This window comes from Ascaphus truei, chromosome 2 (genome assembly GCF_040206685.1).
Source record: "Ascaphus truei isolate aAscTru1 chromosome 2, aAscTru1.hap1, whole genome shotgun sequence".
Lineage (NCBI taxonomy): Eukaryota > Metazoa > Chordata > Amphibia > Anura > Ascaphidae > Ascaphus > Ascaphus truei.
In genome coordinates, this window is record NC_134484.1 from 84,216,310 (window position 1) to 84,233,454 (window position 17,145).

Consider the following 17,145-nt stretch of genomic DNA (forward strand, 5'->3'; position numbering starts at 1 on the left):
GTAAGGTAGCTGTTAACCTCTGGTTGGGTGTCTGCTGCGACGTCCCGCTCCTTTGTCGGTCTGATGGGGCTTCTTCGTCTGCTTCATTGCTGACCGCAGTCGCTGGGATGGGAGGTGGGGGGGGGGAGGGAAGGTAGGACACGAGAGGGTAGGTACAGACATGATATAACAAAAAAACCACTGTTTAAATGAACATTTTCAAACAGTATGGGCTCCCCATCAAGACTCCCCAGTCCTGATATAGAGTCCAGCGCCTTGGGGGAGTGTGGCCCCCTTCCCTTAGGGCCCTTTCCCTCATTCCCTCCCCCTAGGACTTTGACAAGATTCTGGGAGACCCTCCCTCCCGGATCCTGCCTAAGGCACATGCCGACCTCGGGGTATAGAGCTCCCTCGTACCCTCCGGCCCGCGCTCTTTTGTCTACTACCATCAAAAGGTATATCTAGATACCAACTTTAACTCCTATGTAACTGTGGATACTTGTAACATTTACATGTACATAGACCTGTATAAGTGTATGGGGTCTTATGTGTTTCTGGAGCATAACCTCTGACTGTAACTTGTGTTGTGCCTTTCTCCCTCCTCAATCTGATGTTGCAACCCCTTGTTGTCTTATTTACTTTGCGCGTAGTTATTTCTGTAACTCTCCCTTAGGTCTCTTCTCCCTACCCCTCTCTTGTGACTCCTGCTGCTGGCGGTTTCACTAAAGTATCACTAAAGTGACTATCTGCCGCCGAATGGGAGCCCTCTTTTCCCGCTCCCTCAATGTTATCGGTATGGGACTTTCGGCAGGTATGCAGGCCGGTGTCTCATAGGTGTCTTCTGCTGCCTGTGGGGGCTATCGCGGCTTGTGTATGTGCTGGGCAGCTCAGCCACCTCCAAGATGGCATGGGTGTCTCTTCCGCTGTGTGGTGACATCCGCTTCCGGTTTCCGGCGGCGGCCATTTTGGATCTGTGGAGAGTTCGAGTAGGATGTGCTGTTTGCTGCTCCCGCGCGTCGGCCATCTCTTCACCTTGCGCTTCACGGTGAGATGCAAGAAGCTCCAGCATGTCAGCCATCTTCTTCAGCCCGCATGGCGGACCCTAAAAAGTGAGTGTCTTTGGTTCTTTCCGTAGACCTTGGCTCTTTCTTGGGCGGACGTGGCGAGAAGGCCTGGATTTTTCTTCTTTTTCCAGGGGTTTGTTACTGATAGACCGCATGGGGCTGCTTTCACTGTGTGGGTATAGGACTGTTTCTAGTCCGTGCCCACCTTGGCACAACGTGGTTTTTTTTTTAACAATGAACTTGGGAGAACTCCAAACAACGTGTTCTGTGTAACAAACTATTGCGTTTTATTTCTGGCCTCATTTTGTGCGCTTTGGTTTTGGGGTGGATGGTCCGCCGGACCATTCCGGTTCCAGGGCTGGTTCTTCCGCCATTGCACCCATCGGGGGGCTGTGTAGGCCAAGTGCTTTCAGGAAGCCTTGGCCTTCTCCGATGGTTTTTAATATAAGGGATCTTCCGTTTTGCGTGACTTGGAGTCCGAACGGAAATAGCCAGCGATAGCGTGTGTTGGAATCCCGGAGCACTTTGGTTACCGGGAACAGGGTGCGACGCCTCGCTAAGGTAAGGGGAGACAAATCTTGAAATATTTGTATTTTATTGGTCTCAAACACTACTTCTGGCAGTCCTCTTGTTAATCGCAGTAGTGCTTCCCGGGTGGAGTAGTAGTGCAGTCTGAGAATTAAATCTCTCGGCTGCTCATTCTGTGCCGGACGTGATCGTAGGGCCCGGTGGCAGCGGTCCATTAGTAGTTTGTCTTTTGGGCTGTCCGGCATGATGGACTCCAGCCATCTTTCAGTGTAGGCCTCGCAGTCTCCTATCTCTTCAGGGACTCCACGGATCCTAATGTTGTTCCTTCTATCGCGGTTTTCCGCGTCTTCCTGTCTGTCTTTTATGTCATCCATCTGTTGTTGTAGGTCCACCACTTTTTTATCAGTTCTTCTCCCTGCTTTGATTGTAAGATCCACCTTAGTTTCTAGGTCGTCTGTGCGCGTCCCCAGTTTTGTGTGTTCACGTTTGAGTTCTTTAATGTCAGCTTGAAGCAGTTTTTTCAGGTCCATATATAATCGCTCGAAATCACAGCGCCTGACTGGGAGTTGAGATTGATTATTGGTATCCTCATCCTCTCCCTCCATCTCAGTGTCCGTGTCGGCCATTTCTCTGGCTGGGGCACTTTCTGTTGCTCCACCAAAATATGTCCTTACATCTGCCAGCTTTTGTTTTTTTTGCCCTCCCGACTTCTTTGGTGCCATCCTGGTATATTAATAGTGCTCCGGTCAGAGGTTTGAAACCCCAAATTTAATTTTTAGGTAGTATTATTCGGTATTTTGTGATCGCGCGGGACGGAGCTAGTATTCTATGCTACCATACTCCGTTCCTTCGCGCATGCGCCTCCCTATGCAACTAATTTTGACAGATTTATTATAAATCATTCTTCCTGGTAATGTACAGGTTATTAAGAATCTATTTTAATGTTAGGGCCCTTGAGACGTGGTCTGCCTTGGAGGGGCTCAAGGGCTTACAACACTTTGTCCAAAGAGTTAAACTAAAAGACCATTTTATTAAAAAAAAAAATATATATATATATATATATATATATATTTATTTATATATATTTAGGCACTGTACTGTGTATTTGTGTCTTTGGATGTAGCACTGGGCTCTGTCTGTGTTTCATGTTCTGTCTCTGGTTTTAAATAGCTTTTGTAGTACAGCCATGTTTTTGTAGCAGCTCAGTGCTGCCTGGTAGAGTGGAGAAAGTGAGAATAAACAGCAGGAGTTGCCATGTGGAAAATCTACTGCAGGTTTTGGCCCTTTTTAATAAACATTTAAATAAAATAAAAAAAGGCATAGGAAAAATAAAATAAGTTTGGTAACCTGCTTTAATCGTTAATTTAGCAATGTCCGGAAATAATATATATCTATAAAGAACTCGTGGTTCCTCCAAGACAGAATCCGCCTGTTCCTGAGATACGTACAGTCAATAGGAAGCCGCAACTCCATCAGTTGTGGCTCCCTCTTTGATGGACATTTAAATTTCCTTTCAAACCAGAGTAACACCGGTAGCTTTATTGGTAAGTATCTCAGGCACCAGGGGTCCCCGTAGCTAAACAGTGTGGTTCAGCTCTGGTGGGCCCCCTCCTTTCACCTTCCTTAGTTCCAATCATGTAAAACAAAAAAAGGGGAGAGGTGCAGTTACAGGCAATTAGATAATTACTTGCGGCACTTGTTTGTGTGGGGTTTTTTTTGCAGCATTTGATTACCTTCTAATGAAAACTATTTACCTAATCTGCCGATGGATCAGCAAACATCCTTATCTTTCTGTTCACGTAATCAGGCTGCTGCTGAATTAATCCTTTAGTCAGTGGAATGCAACAGCTACAATGTAACCTTATATTAGGTAACCTTATATTAGTAACCTTATATTGTCTATTGTTACAACGTTTCACGTCAGCCGAAGTCCTCTGCTGGGAACTCTGTAACACTTTCCTGTTTATGATAATTTGCTACTATCTTGCACTGCTGGAGAGGTGTGCTAAAACCTGCTATAGCAACCACATGCTGTTCAGTTAAAAGCCATTAAAAATGGCATTAAGCATTGAATTAAAAAAAAAAAAACTGTAGTAAGTATTATCTAATTCATTTTTTGAATTTTAGCACTACCTTTTCCTGTTTTTTGATCTAATACAACAGAACTTATTTATTACAAAAAAAAAAAAAAAAAACCCACATGTAGGATATTGAATGTTTTGCTGCTTTAAATTAAAATGTTCTTGTAAAAACAGAAGGCGGAAAGGAGGGGGAAAAATCCCCTTAACACAATCTGCAGAGTGTGGTTATCATAGAAACAAAAGTTTGAAACAATCATTTGAAGACATCTAGACTTGTTTGATTTGTTCTTTTACATGCATTGCCACAGGATGAACCTTTTTCAAAGTGTAGCCTGTCTCATTTTCACAGTGATTGCATTCCACCGTGGTCCGACTCTTCCTGGAAGTCAATGACTGAGCCACCGATTGAGACACCTGTGCTGAAGCAGGGATATCGTTAAAACCTGTTGGTGGCCCTTGAGGACTGGAGTTGACCACCCCTGCACTACGTCATGGAGCTCCTGGAGTGCCAGACCCCATGATGTAGTGACTACGTCTTGGGGCATCCAAATGATTGACATTTAAAACATATCATTAGTTATTAGTACACTTTCATCCTAGTAGTGATTGCCAAATTCTGTGTCCAACGAGTCTACAGAAATCAGGTTATGCTGCATGTTTTCTTGAGTGTTCAAAGTGCAGCTCTATTAGATGTTAAAAATATATACATATTTTTAGTGAGTTTCTTTACTTTAAGTTCATCATCCTGATTTCATTGCATGCTACATTTTAAATCCCCCAATACATGTATTTGTTGCACAAACAATGATGTACAATGAATGGCAGTTTTGTAATGGGTGAGTTATAACAACTTAGTTATCATCACTGCAGTTCTGAGATCTCAGGATCTTTCTCTGTGTCGGAAGGTCTTGGAGGAAGTGGAGGAGCTTGTGAGGCAGGGAATAAAGGCGGCATGGTGGTGTCCATAGTCTGCTCTCCATGTAGGTGTTCCCCTCCTTCCCTTTGTTAGTATGAAAGATTAGGGTAAAAAACCCTCTGGTGATGCTCTCACTGTGCAAGGAAATCCATAAGTAATAAAAAAAATGTACATACAGTATATATAGAAAAAACGGTATATTAAGAGAATAATGCGTTGTAAATTGGAGTCCAGGGGTATGCCGATGGTGTGTGTGTGCCTGAATACCCCCACCTCACCTGTGAGCAGCCGTTGGAAAAGTCTCACCACGCCGATGGAACACACTCCCCCACCAGATGGTATACAATGGGGCAAAAAGCCTCCTCAGCCGTGCGTGCGGTAACCCGGTAGGTAAGGACTGGCCGATGGAAGTGGAGACCTGCAGACAAAGTCTCCCGCCGTCTTACCGGGTGCCTGATGGAATTCTCCGAAGTATCGGGCCGTGGCTGTCGGTGGGGTAGGTGATGGCTGCTGGCAGAAGAGACAGGACAGGACGATCCACTCCTCCGTGTGATGTCCGTCAGCGATGTTGCTTCCCGGTGCAGGTGAGGGGGATGGTTATCGGCTACACACTGGCTGATCTCCGGGGTCCCCACAGCTAGGAGAGGAAATCCTCTGGATGTTCACAGCTGAACCGCAATGAAAATTACCGTGGCGTGCTACAATACTAGGGGGAGAGATCAAACGTAGAGGAAAAGTAGAGCACTGCAGAAAAATAGTCAAAAAAGGGCCAGTAGCAAAATAATTATTTATTGGGCATAATAGCCAAAAAAGGGGACAAACACACTAATATAAAAAACTCTGACGCGTTTCCCGCCGTGGAGGCGCTTTATCAAAGAGTACTCAGGCTCTCCTCACGTCGGATTATATGATGGTCAGAGGTAAGTATACGCCCATAATTAAGTGAAAATTAATGGTATATGCAATCAGCTAAATCCTCATGCAAAGTGGAAGAGCGCCCTAACCTCTGAACATGATACAAATCCGGTGGAGCTCAACAATGTATCACAATTAACATGTAAGCAATTTTAAAAAACAAAAGACTAATGCCTATACAAAAACAAAAAACGGTATCCGCAAGAATCAACCATATCTATAAATGAATACTATATCTACAAACAATGTGTATGTTTGAAGAATGTGTAAAATGAATTATATTTGTAAAATAATAAATCAGTGCCTTGATTTTAAAAAAAACAAGTGTCAGTGTGGTATGTTATGTAATATAAGAAAAACGAAATTTGTTAATGTATATGTGTAATAGATGTGCCAATAACAAAATACTAATAGAATATATATAAATTAATATATAATAGAATACTATGTGTATGATTAGATGTGTGTAGAATAAAAAATCTTAAATGATAAACATTAGTCTTAGGAGTAGATAACAAAATGTGTGAACTTAAAACCAAAAGATAAAAAACCCTGATATAACATATAATGTATAATATGATAGTCATCAATCTTATTGTGGTAATATACCAAAATGAACAATAAATCCTAAACAATGTATTAAGTCAAAGAATAATAATTATATAAATAGAATGGATATATATAAGATTGCATAGATATTTAAAAATTGTATATATTAGTGGAAACCTTAATCCACCAACTGTACAACATATAAACTATTATTATAATGTGATGACATATCTTTAAGTATAAATCAAGACAATAAATGGTAAAGGATATATAATGTAAATGACTATATAGACAAATTACAAAAATATAATTATATTCAAATGAAAACATAATGACATATTTCAATGAAAACATAGTCATGGAACAAATCTTCAAAAAAATATATAGTAAACATGTACTGTATCTAGATAAATACATGTGAAGAGTAATAAATCTGAATAACAAAGGAAACGAGGATTATTGTATATATATGATATTATAAAAAATGCTTTAATTCCCAGTCAATGTTGATGCCTGAGGGTTGCATAGTATCTAAGCTATACATCCAGAACATTTCTTTTCTGTTCAGCATGCCCAACCTATCTCCTCCTCTGATTGGGGCATGTATATGATCTATCCCTGAGAAAGTAAAAATTTTAATAGTACCCTGTGGGCAATTAGAAAAATGTCTGGAGACCGGATGTGATTGGTCTTTTTTGTTTATCGCCCGGACATGTTCCATAATTCTGTTCTTAAGGGGTCGTATGGTGCGACCCACATAGCCCTTCTCACACCCACATCTTAGAAGATATACAGTGTAACTTGAATTACAATTGATGAAGGTATGTATGGTTTGCTCTCTCTTAGGATTTACACAATTAAGTTTTTTCCTTTTTCTAGCAAACTTACAGATCCCACAATGTCCACATGGGAAAAAACCCTTTGGTATATTGTTTATCCTATTAGAATTTGTTTTGGAGTCAAACAAACTGGGGGAGAGGAATGTACCCAACGATTTGGCCTTCCTAAATACCAATTTTGGCTTGTTATCAAGGATAGATGTCAAATCTCTATCAAGTTTCAGGGTGTCCCAATGCTTGTAGATGATGGAACGTATGCGATCTGACTGCCTGCTCTGTTGGGTGATAAATAATGGAACTGTCATCTCATTGTTTTTTGATCTCTTTTTGGAGGATAGTAGAAGATCCCTTCTGTCTAAACTCTTGACAATATTATGGGCTTCTTTAATGTCATGTATATTGTAACCTCTAGATGAAAATCTTGAGATAAGATCATTTGATTGTATATCAAATGATTCTTCGGTCGAACACAACCTTTTTAATCTTGTAAATTGTCCCTTAAGAATGCCCTTTTTAAGAGATTTAGAATGATTACTTTCCGCTTTGAGGTAGGAATTTCGTGCATTAGATTTCCTATAAATATCCGTTTGGATGCAACCCCGCATATCGACATACAGCATTAGATCTAAATAATAAATATGATGAATATTTTCTTGATAAGTGAAGTGTAAATTCTGGTCATTAGTGTTAAGTGAGTGTATAAAGGTCTGTAGTGATGTGAAGTCACCATCCCAGATAAATAGAAGATCATCTATATATCGTTTATAGAATATTATTTGGTGCCGGAAAGAGTTTTTGTCACTAAAAATGAAATCAGACTCCCACAACCCCATAAAAAGATTCGCATATGAGGGTGCGAAAGAAGTGCCCATAGCGGTGCCTCGAATTTGTAAATAAAATTGTGAATCAAAAGAAAAATAATTGTGCGTGAGTAAAAATGTGATAGAATCTAATAAAAAAGTGCAAAGTGCTGGTGATAAGTGAGAAAGCGTGAGAAAATGCTGTATGGCGAAAATGCCCTGTTCATGTTTAATGATGTTATAAAGTGAGGTAACGTCCATAGTCACCCATCTATAACTCTCTCGCCACTGTACTTTATTGAGATCAAAAATCAATTGACTGGAGTCTTTTAAAAAAGATGGTAATGACTGTACAATGGGTTGCAAATAGGCATCTATAAAGCGAGAGAGCCCATCTCCCAAAGATCCAATGCTCGCCACAATGGGACGTCCCGGAGGACTTGTGAGAGACTTATGGATCTTTGGGAGATGGTGAAAGATGGGAACTATGGGGTTAGGGGCGCATAGAAATTCAAATTCCTTTTTACTTAGCACATAAAGTTCTCTGCCTAGTTCCAGCAGATCATTCAGTTCGCGAGAGAAGTTGGTGGTAGGGTCTGAGGCTAATTTACAATAGGCTTGATGATCAGACAATTGTCTTAAAGCCTCTAATTTATAGCTCTCAGCAGATTGTACTACAATCGCACCGCCCTTGTCAGCATTTTTGATCACTATGGTTTTGTCTTGTTTTAAAGTTTGTAATTCTTGCAGTTCAAGGGCGGTGAGATTGCTGCAACGATGGGAGTCATATTTGCAGTTTTCTGCCAAAGCCTTCAGATCTTTTTCCACCAATTTCTCAAATGTAGTGATAAATGCACTCTTAGAGCCATAGGGACAAAAGGTAGATTTCTTCCTAAATGTAGTGTGTTCGAAACTTAGAAAATCAGAAAGGGACACCTCCTCTACTGTGTTCTCCATTTCCTGTTCCATACGTAAATCTTCTAAATCAGAGATCACACACAACTCTTTAAATGAAAAATCAGAGCAGACTAGTTCTGTTGAGTCATCTCCACCACTGTCTATGGATGACTCAACAGAATCACATATAGGGGGTACAGCATTCCTAGACCTGTTGGAAAAGAATTTTTTTAAGGTCAACTTGCGAGTAAATCGCTGTAAGTCAATGTAGGTATCAAAGAGGTTGAAGTCACTTTGAGGGGCAAAATTCAACCCTCGATTAAGTAGGGATAATTGTCCTGTGGTTAATGTCTTTTGTGAGATGTTAATGACATTACAATCTTCAGATGTTAAGAGTATTTTTTCCTCTTTGTTGCCCCTCTTGTTCCCCCTCTTCCTCTTTGACCTCCTTGTCCTTGATAGTTTTTTGACTCCTGTGGTTTATTGGAATGAGAAAAATAACCCGATGTGCCAGGTGTAGGGGCATCCCGTGATACTTGACCCGAGGAACTATTTCCTCTCCATGTGTCTGATGTAATGTCAAAGGAAACTGATGGATATTTGTTCTCATTTTCTGAGGTATCAGATTCATAGCTGGAGGTATCAGCATATTTAGACTTTAAAATTGATTTCTTTGGTGTACTGGATGTCTTATCTCTATGCGTTTGTGGGTATGAGGGGGTTCTAGATCTACCTCTATTGGTGTTGGGGTTCCCAGGTCTTTCCCAGGTATAAACCTGGTTCCTCTCATAGTCCAAACGGTCCCGATCGAATTTGGACTGCTTTTTTTCCATAATCGTGTCCTCAATAGCTTCTATATTGGACAATAATGTTTTGTCATTATTTGAGAAATGTTCCATTTTTTCATAGGTTTTAAGCTTGTTCTGTAGAGATTTTATCTCAGTACCCAATGAGACTCTCTCAGTCATCTTATGTTCAATGATCAAACCCATGAGTTTGAATGAGCAATCATTTAATGTAGTTTTCCATTTCTCCTCAAATTCTCTACTACTAAAACCAAAAGTAGGTGCCTTTTTTATTCTCAGTCCTCTTTGGATTCTTTTGGTTTTAGTGTAGTTCTCTAGGGTGGTAATATCCCACCATAGCCTGATATTGTCTGATAATAATTTTTCTAATTTCAGGAAATGTGCTGTTAAATCTGAATTTTCTTCGCACACAAACTCAATGGAATTGTCAAATACATATTCAGCTCGTTTTATCCTCTTTGTATTATCACTGCAAGTCTGCACATAAAGGTTACTTTGAATGTCTTCATTTTCAGATTGTTCTGTATCCTCCATAATTGTCAAGAAAAAAAGCTTAGTAGTAAAGTGTATGAAAGGTAGTTAAAAAAGGGTTATGGTGTGTGATTCACAGCCCTAATGAAAAAATGTGGGAAATATCAAAAACCATGTCTAACCAGCCCTATTTGTAAAGATATATATAATATAATTAATGCCTTGCTAGTCTGAGCTACCAACCAATGTAACAGTCCATGAATGAAAGATTAGGGTAAAAAACCCTCTGGTGATGCTCTCACTGTGCAAGGAAATCCATAAGTAATAAAAAATATGTCCATACAGTATATATAGAAAAAACGGTATATTAAGAGAATAATGCGTTGTAAATTGGAGTCCAGGGGTATGCCGATGGTGTGTGTGTGCCTGAATACCCCCACCTCACCTGTGAGCAGCCGTTGGAAAAGTCTCACCACGCCGATGGAACACACTCCCCCACCAGATGGTATACAATGGGGCAAAAAGCCTCCTCAGCCGTGCGTGCGGTAACCCGGTAGGTAAGGACTGGCCGATGGAAGTGGAGACCTGCAGACAAAGTCTCCCGCCGTCTTACCGGGTGCCTGATGGAATTCTCCGAAGTATCGGGCCGTGGCTGTCGGTGGGGTAGGTGATGGCTGCTGGCAGAAGAGACAGGACAGGACGATCCACTCCTCCATGTGATGTCCGTCAGCGATGTTGCTTCCCGGTGCAGGTGAGGGGGATGGTTATCCGCTACACACTGGCTGATCTCCGGGGTCCCCACAGCTAGGAGAGGAAATCCTCTGGATGTTCACAGCTGAACCGCAATGAAAATTACCGTGGCGTGCTACAATACTAGGGGGAGAGATCAAACGTAGAGGAAAAGTAGAGCACTGCAGAAAAATAGTCAAAAAAGGGCCAGTAGCAAAATAATTATTTATTGGGCATAATAGCCAAAAAAGGGGACAAACACACTAATATAAAAAACTCTGACGCGTTTCCCGCCGTGGAGGCGCTTTATCAAAGACTACTCAGGCTCTCCTCACGTCGGATTATATGATGGTCAGAGGTAAGTATACGCCCATAATTAAGTGAAAATTAATGGTATATGCAATCAGCTAAATCCTCATGCAAAGTGGAAGAGCGCCCTAACCTCTGAACATGATACAAATCCGGTGGAGCTCAACAATGTATCACAATTAACATGTAAGCAATTTAAAAAAACAAAAGACTAATGCCTATACAAAACAAAACGGTATCCGCAAGAATCAACCATATGTATAAATGAATACTATATCTACAAACAATGTGTATGTTTGAAGAATGTGTAAAATGAATTATATTTGTAAAATAATAAATCAGTGCCTTGATTTTAAAAAAAACAAGTGTCAGTGTGGTATGTTATGTAATATAAGAAAAACGAAATTTGTTAATGTATATGTGTAATAGATGTGCCAATAACAAAATACTAATAGAATATATATAAATTAATATATAATAGAATACTATGTGTATGATTAGATGTGTGTAGAATAAAAAATCTTAAATGATAAACATTAGTCTTAGGAGTAGATAACAAAATGTGTGAACTTAAAACCAAAAGATAAAAAACCCTGATATAACATATAATGTATAATATGATAGTCATCAATCTTATTGTGGTAATATACCAAAATGAACAATAAATCCTAAACAATGTATTAAGTCAAAGAATAATAATTATATAAATAGAATGGATATATATAAGATTGCATAGATATTTAAAACTTGTATATATTAGTGGAAACCTTAATCCACCAACTGTACAACATATAAACTATTATTATAATGTGATGACATATCTTTAAGTATAAATCAAGACAATAAATGGTAAAGGATATATAATGTAAATGACTATATAGACAAATTACAAAAATATAATTATATTCAAATGAAAACATAATGACACATTTCAATGAAAACATAGTCATGGAACAAATCTTCAAAAAAATATATAGTAAACATGTACTGTATCTAGATAAATACATGTGAAGAGTAATAAATCTGAATAACAAAGGAAACGAGGATTATTGTATATATATGATATTATAAAAAATGCTTTCATTCCCAGTCAATGTTGATGCCTGAGGGTTGCATAGTATCGATATATAGATGATCTTCTATTTATCTGGGATGGTGACTTCACATCACTACAGACCTTTATACACTCACTTAACACTAATGACCAGAATTTACACTTCACTTATCAAGAAAATATTCATCATATTTATTATTTAGATCTAATGCTGTATGTCGATATGCGGGGTTGCATCCAAACGGATATTTATAGGAAATCTAATGCACGAAATTCCTACCTCAAAGCGGAAAGTAATCATTCTAAATCTCTTAAAAAGGGCATTCTTAAGGGACAATTTACAAGATTAAAAAGGTTGTGTTCGACCGAAGAATCATTTGATATACAATCAAATGATCTTATCTCAAGATTTTCATCTAGAGGTTACAATATACATGACATTAAAGAAGCCCATAATATTGTCAAGAGTTTAGACAGAAGGGATCTTCTACTATCCTCCAAAAAGAGATCAAAAAACAATGAGATGACAGTTCCATTATTTATCACCCAACAGAGCAGGCAGTCAGATCGCATACGTTCCATCATCTACAAGCATTGGGACACCCTGAAACTTGATAGAGATTTGACATCTATCCTTGATAACAAGCCAAAATTGGTATTTAGGAAGGCCAAATCGTTGGGTACATTCCTCTCCCCCAGTTTGTTTGACTCCAAAACAAATTCTAATAGGATAAACAATATACCAAAGGGTTTTTTCCCATGTGGACATTGTGGGATCTGTAAGTTTGCTAGAAAAAGGAAAAAACTTAATTGTGTAAATCCTAAGAGAGAGCAAACCATACATACCTTCATCAATTGTAATTCAAGTTACACTGTATATCTTCTAAGATGTGGGTGTGAGAAGGGCTATGTGGGTCGCACCATACGACCCCTTAAGAACAGAATTATGGAACATGTCCGGGCGATAAACAAAAAAGACCAATCACATCCGGTCTCCAGACATTTTTCTAATTGCCCACAGGGTACTATTAAAATTTTTACTTTCTCAGGGATAGATCATATACATGCCCCAATCAGAGGAGGAGATAGGTTGGGCATGCTGAACAGAAAAGAAATGTTCTGGATGTATAGCTTAGATACTATGCAACCCTCAGGCATCAACATTGACTGGGAATTAAAGCATTTTTTATAATATCATATATATACAATAATCCTCGTTTCCTTTGTTATTCAGATTTATTACTCTTCACATGTATTTATCTAGATACAGTACATGTTTACTATATATTTTTTTGAAGATTTGTTCCATGACTATGTTTTCATTGAAATATGTCATTATGTTTTCATTTGAATATAATTATATTTTTGTAATTTGTCTATATAGTCATTTACATTATATATCCTTTACCATTTATTGTCTTGATTTATACTTAAAGATATGTCATCACATTATAATAATAGTTTATATGTTGTACAGTTGGTGGATTAAGGTTTCCACTAATATATACAATTTTTAAATATCTATGCAATCTTATATATATCCATTCTATTTATATAATTATTATTCTTTGACTTAATACATTGTTTAGGATTTATTGTTCATTTTGGTATATTACCACAATAAGATTGATGACTATCATATTATACATTATATGTTATATCAGGGTTTTTTATCTTTTGGTTTTAAGTTCACACATTTTGTTATCTACTCCTAAGACTAATGTTTATCATTTAAGATTTTTTATTCTACACACATCTAATCATACACATAGTATTCTATTATATATTAATTTATATATATTCTATTAGTATTTTGTTATTGGCACATCTATTACACATATACATTAACAAATTTCGTTTTTCTTATATTACATAACATACCACACTGACACTTGTTTTTTTTAAAATCAAGGCACTGATTTATTATTTTACAAATATAATTCATTTTACACATTCTTCAAACATACACATTGTTTGTAGATATAGTATTCATTTATAGATATGGTTGATTCTTGCGGATACCGTTTTTTGTTTTTGTATAGGCATTAGTCTTTTGTTTTTTAAAATTGCTTACATGTTAATTGTGATACATTGTTGAGCTCCACCGGATTTGTATCATGTTCAGAGGTTAGGGCGCTCTTCCACTTTGCATGAGGATTTAGCTGATTGCATATACCATTAATTTTCACTTAATTATGGGCGTATACTTACCTCTGACCATCATATAATCCGACGTGAGGAGAGCCTGAGTACTCTTTGATAAAGCGCCTCCACGGCGGGAAACGCGTCAGAGTTTTTTATATTAGTGTGTTTGTCCCCTTTTTTGGCTATTATGCCCAATAAATAATTATTTTGCTACTGGCCCTTTTTTGACTATTTTTCTGCAGTGCTCTACTTTTCCTCTACGTTTGATCTCTTCCCTTTGTTAGTAGTTTGGCAAGTTGGGAATTGGTGTGTGTGTGTTTGTGTGTGTGTGCGTTATATATTGTGTTTGATCACCCAGTAGCGGCACTGACGTTGCCCTTGGTTGAGTCGGCAGTTGACGGTCAGGTGGGAGCCACCGTATCCATGGGGCTCTGTTTAGGACTGTCCTTGCCTAGTATCCCCCCCCTCCATTTTCATTGGTATTGTTAGCAATGGTTATTGATAAATATGTGTCCTGTTTTCGCCACGATTCAGGGTGCGCGTTGTTATTGGGTGGGGAAAAAGTGAGTCAGGTTGGGATTAGTTCCCTTATGTGGTCCAGAGTCATGTACAGCAGGGGGGCGCAAACTTTTTTCCCTGCGCCCCCCTGCCGGCTATCCCCTCACTCCCGCGCCCCCCCCAACCCCAACTTACCCTCGCTTCGGCGTAATGACGTCACGTTGCCATAGCAACGTGACGTCACATGACCTCGCAGCGTCATTTTGACGCCGCGTTGCCATGGCGACGCCGGGAGGAAGCCGCCGGAGCCACGGGTAAGTATGGTTTACAGAGGCCCTGCAGCTACCCTAGGCACTTAATTTAAGAGCCTTCGGGAAGCGCGCGGGGCCTCTGTAAACCCCGCGCCCCCCGTCGGCAGTCTCGCGCCCCCCCTGGGGGTCGCGCCCCACAGTTTGCGCACCGCTGATGTACAGTATTCTCGGATAATTATCATAATGGTGTTTGAATTAGGAATTTTGAGGATGGATTAAAAAAATAAAAGTTTCAACATGCATTACATTTTTAAACAAATGTTAAAAACACTAAATATGTGCTGAGTGACAAAATATTACTAAGTGACACTGCGACTTTAAACATTTTGAGTGGTATACTCCCAAAGTATACAAAGTTACACAAATGATTCCACGCAAGTTTTTATTTTCCTCAAGATTCAGTCAATCCTGTTAATAAAGGAGCAGTTCACCTTACACTTTTATTTTTTAACCCCTATTTTTATTTTTACAAAATAGATACCGGGGTGTCCCCACGGCCAAATGCCGCTATTTTCAGCTCAACACCCAAATCCTAATATACTTACCAGTGACGTTAAGATGAATTGCAGCAATACAACTTTCCAACTTTTTATATGTAAAGCATGTGACAATGTATAATTCTACATTCTTACCTAAGCTGGCAATTGTTTGGTGCTCCTGTTATATATCTGTAAAAATCCTAATGGTGTGACTAACATAATGGCCGCTTTTCAGTTTCAATCAATTCTTCTGTCAGTGTAACTCAACAGATAAAATGTATCTTGATATTACTACGGTAACATTATCTATTGTGACAGTTTACAGCTCAAACCACTGGGAACACTGGCAACAAATTATCACAAACAGAAAAGTGTTGCAAAGATCTTAAACTGATTGGGAGGTGGGCTAAATCTGCAATAGAAATCAAAAGATGCTTTAAAACTCATTAAAAATCACATTAAGAATTGAATACAAAAAAATTAAAAAGTCACTATTATCTAATATTACAAAACTGATTTAATAATAAAAAAAAGCTGTGTATTGTATTGTATGTATTGTATATCTTTATTTATATAGCGCCATTAATGTACATAGCGCTTCACAGTAGTAATACATGTGGTAATCAAATAAATAACAGATAATATAAATAACAGATCATGGGAATAAGTGCTTTAGACATAAAAGTAACATTAAGGAAGAGGAGTCCCTGCCCAGAGGAGCTTACAATCTAATTGGTAGGTAGGGAGAACGTACAGAGACAGTAGGAGGGAGTTCTGGTAAGTGCGTCTGCAGGGGGCCAAGCTTTATGGATCATGTGTTCAGAATATCCACAGTGCTATTCGTATGCTTCTTTAAGCAAGTGTGTCTTAAGGTGGGTTTTAAAGGTGGATAGAGAGGGTGCTAGTCGGGTACTGAGGGGAAGGGCATTCCAGAGGTGTGGGGCAGTCAGTGAAAAAGGTTTAAGGCGGGAGAGGGCTTTAGATAAAAAGGGGGTAGAAAGAAGACATCCTTGAGCAGAACGCAAGAGTCGGGGTGGTGCATAGCGAGAAATTAGGGCTGAGATGTAAGGAGGGGCAGAAGAGTGTAAAGCTTTAAAAGTGAGGAGAAGAATGGAGTGTGAGATGCGGGATTTGATTGGAAGCCAGGAGAGGGATTTCAGGAGGGGAGATGCTGAGACAGATCTAGGAAAGAGTAGAGTGATTCTGGCAGCAGCATTTAGGATAGATTGTAGGGGAGACAGGTGAGAGGCCGGAAGGCTGGACAGCAGGAGGTTACAGTAATCAAGACGGGAGAGAATGAGGGCCTGAGTCAGAGTTTTAGCAGTCGAGCAACAGAGGAAAGGGCGTATCTTTGTTATATTGCGGAGGAAAAAGCGACAAGTTTTAGAAATGTTTTGAATATGAGGGGTGAATGTGAGAGAGGAGTCGAGTGTGACCCCTAGGCAGCGTGCTTGGGCTACTGGGTGGATGATCGTAGTTCCAACAGTAATGTGGAAGGAGGTAGTAGGGCCAGGTTTGGAAGGAAGTATGAGGAGCTCTGTTTTAGCCATGTTGAGTTTAAGGCGACGGAGGGCCATCCAGGATGATATAGCAGAGAGACATTCAGAAACTTTGGTCTGTATAGCAGGTGTAAGGTCAGATGTTGAAAAGTATATTTGTGTGTCGTCAGCATAGAGGTGATATTTAAACCCAAAAGATGTTATTAGGTCACCTAGAGAGAGTGTGTACAGAGAAAAGAGAAGGGGTCCCAGGACAGAGCCCTGGGGTACCCCCAC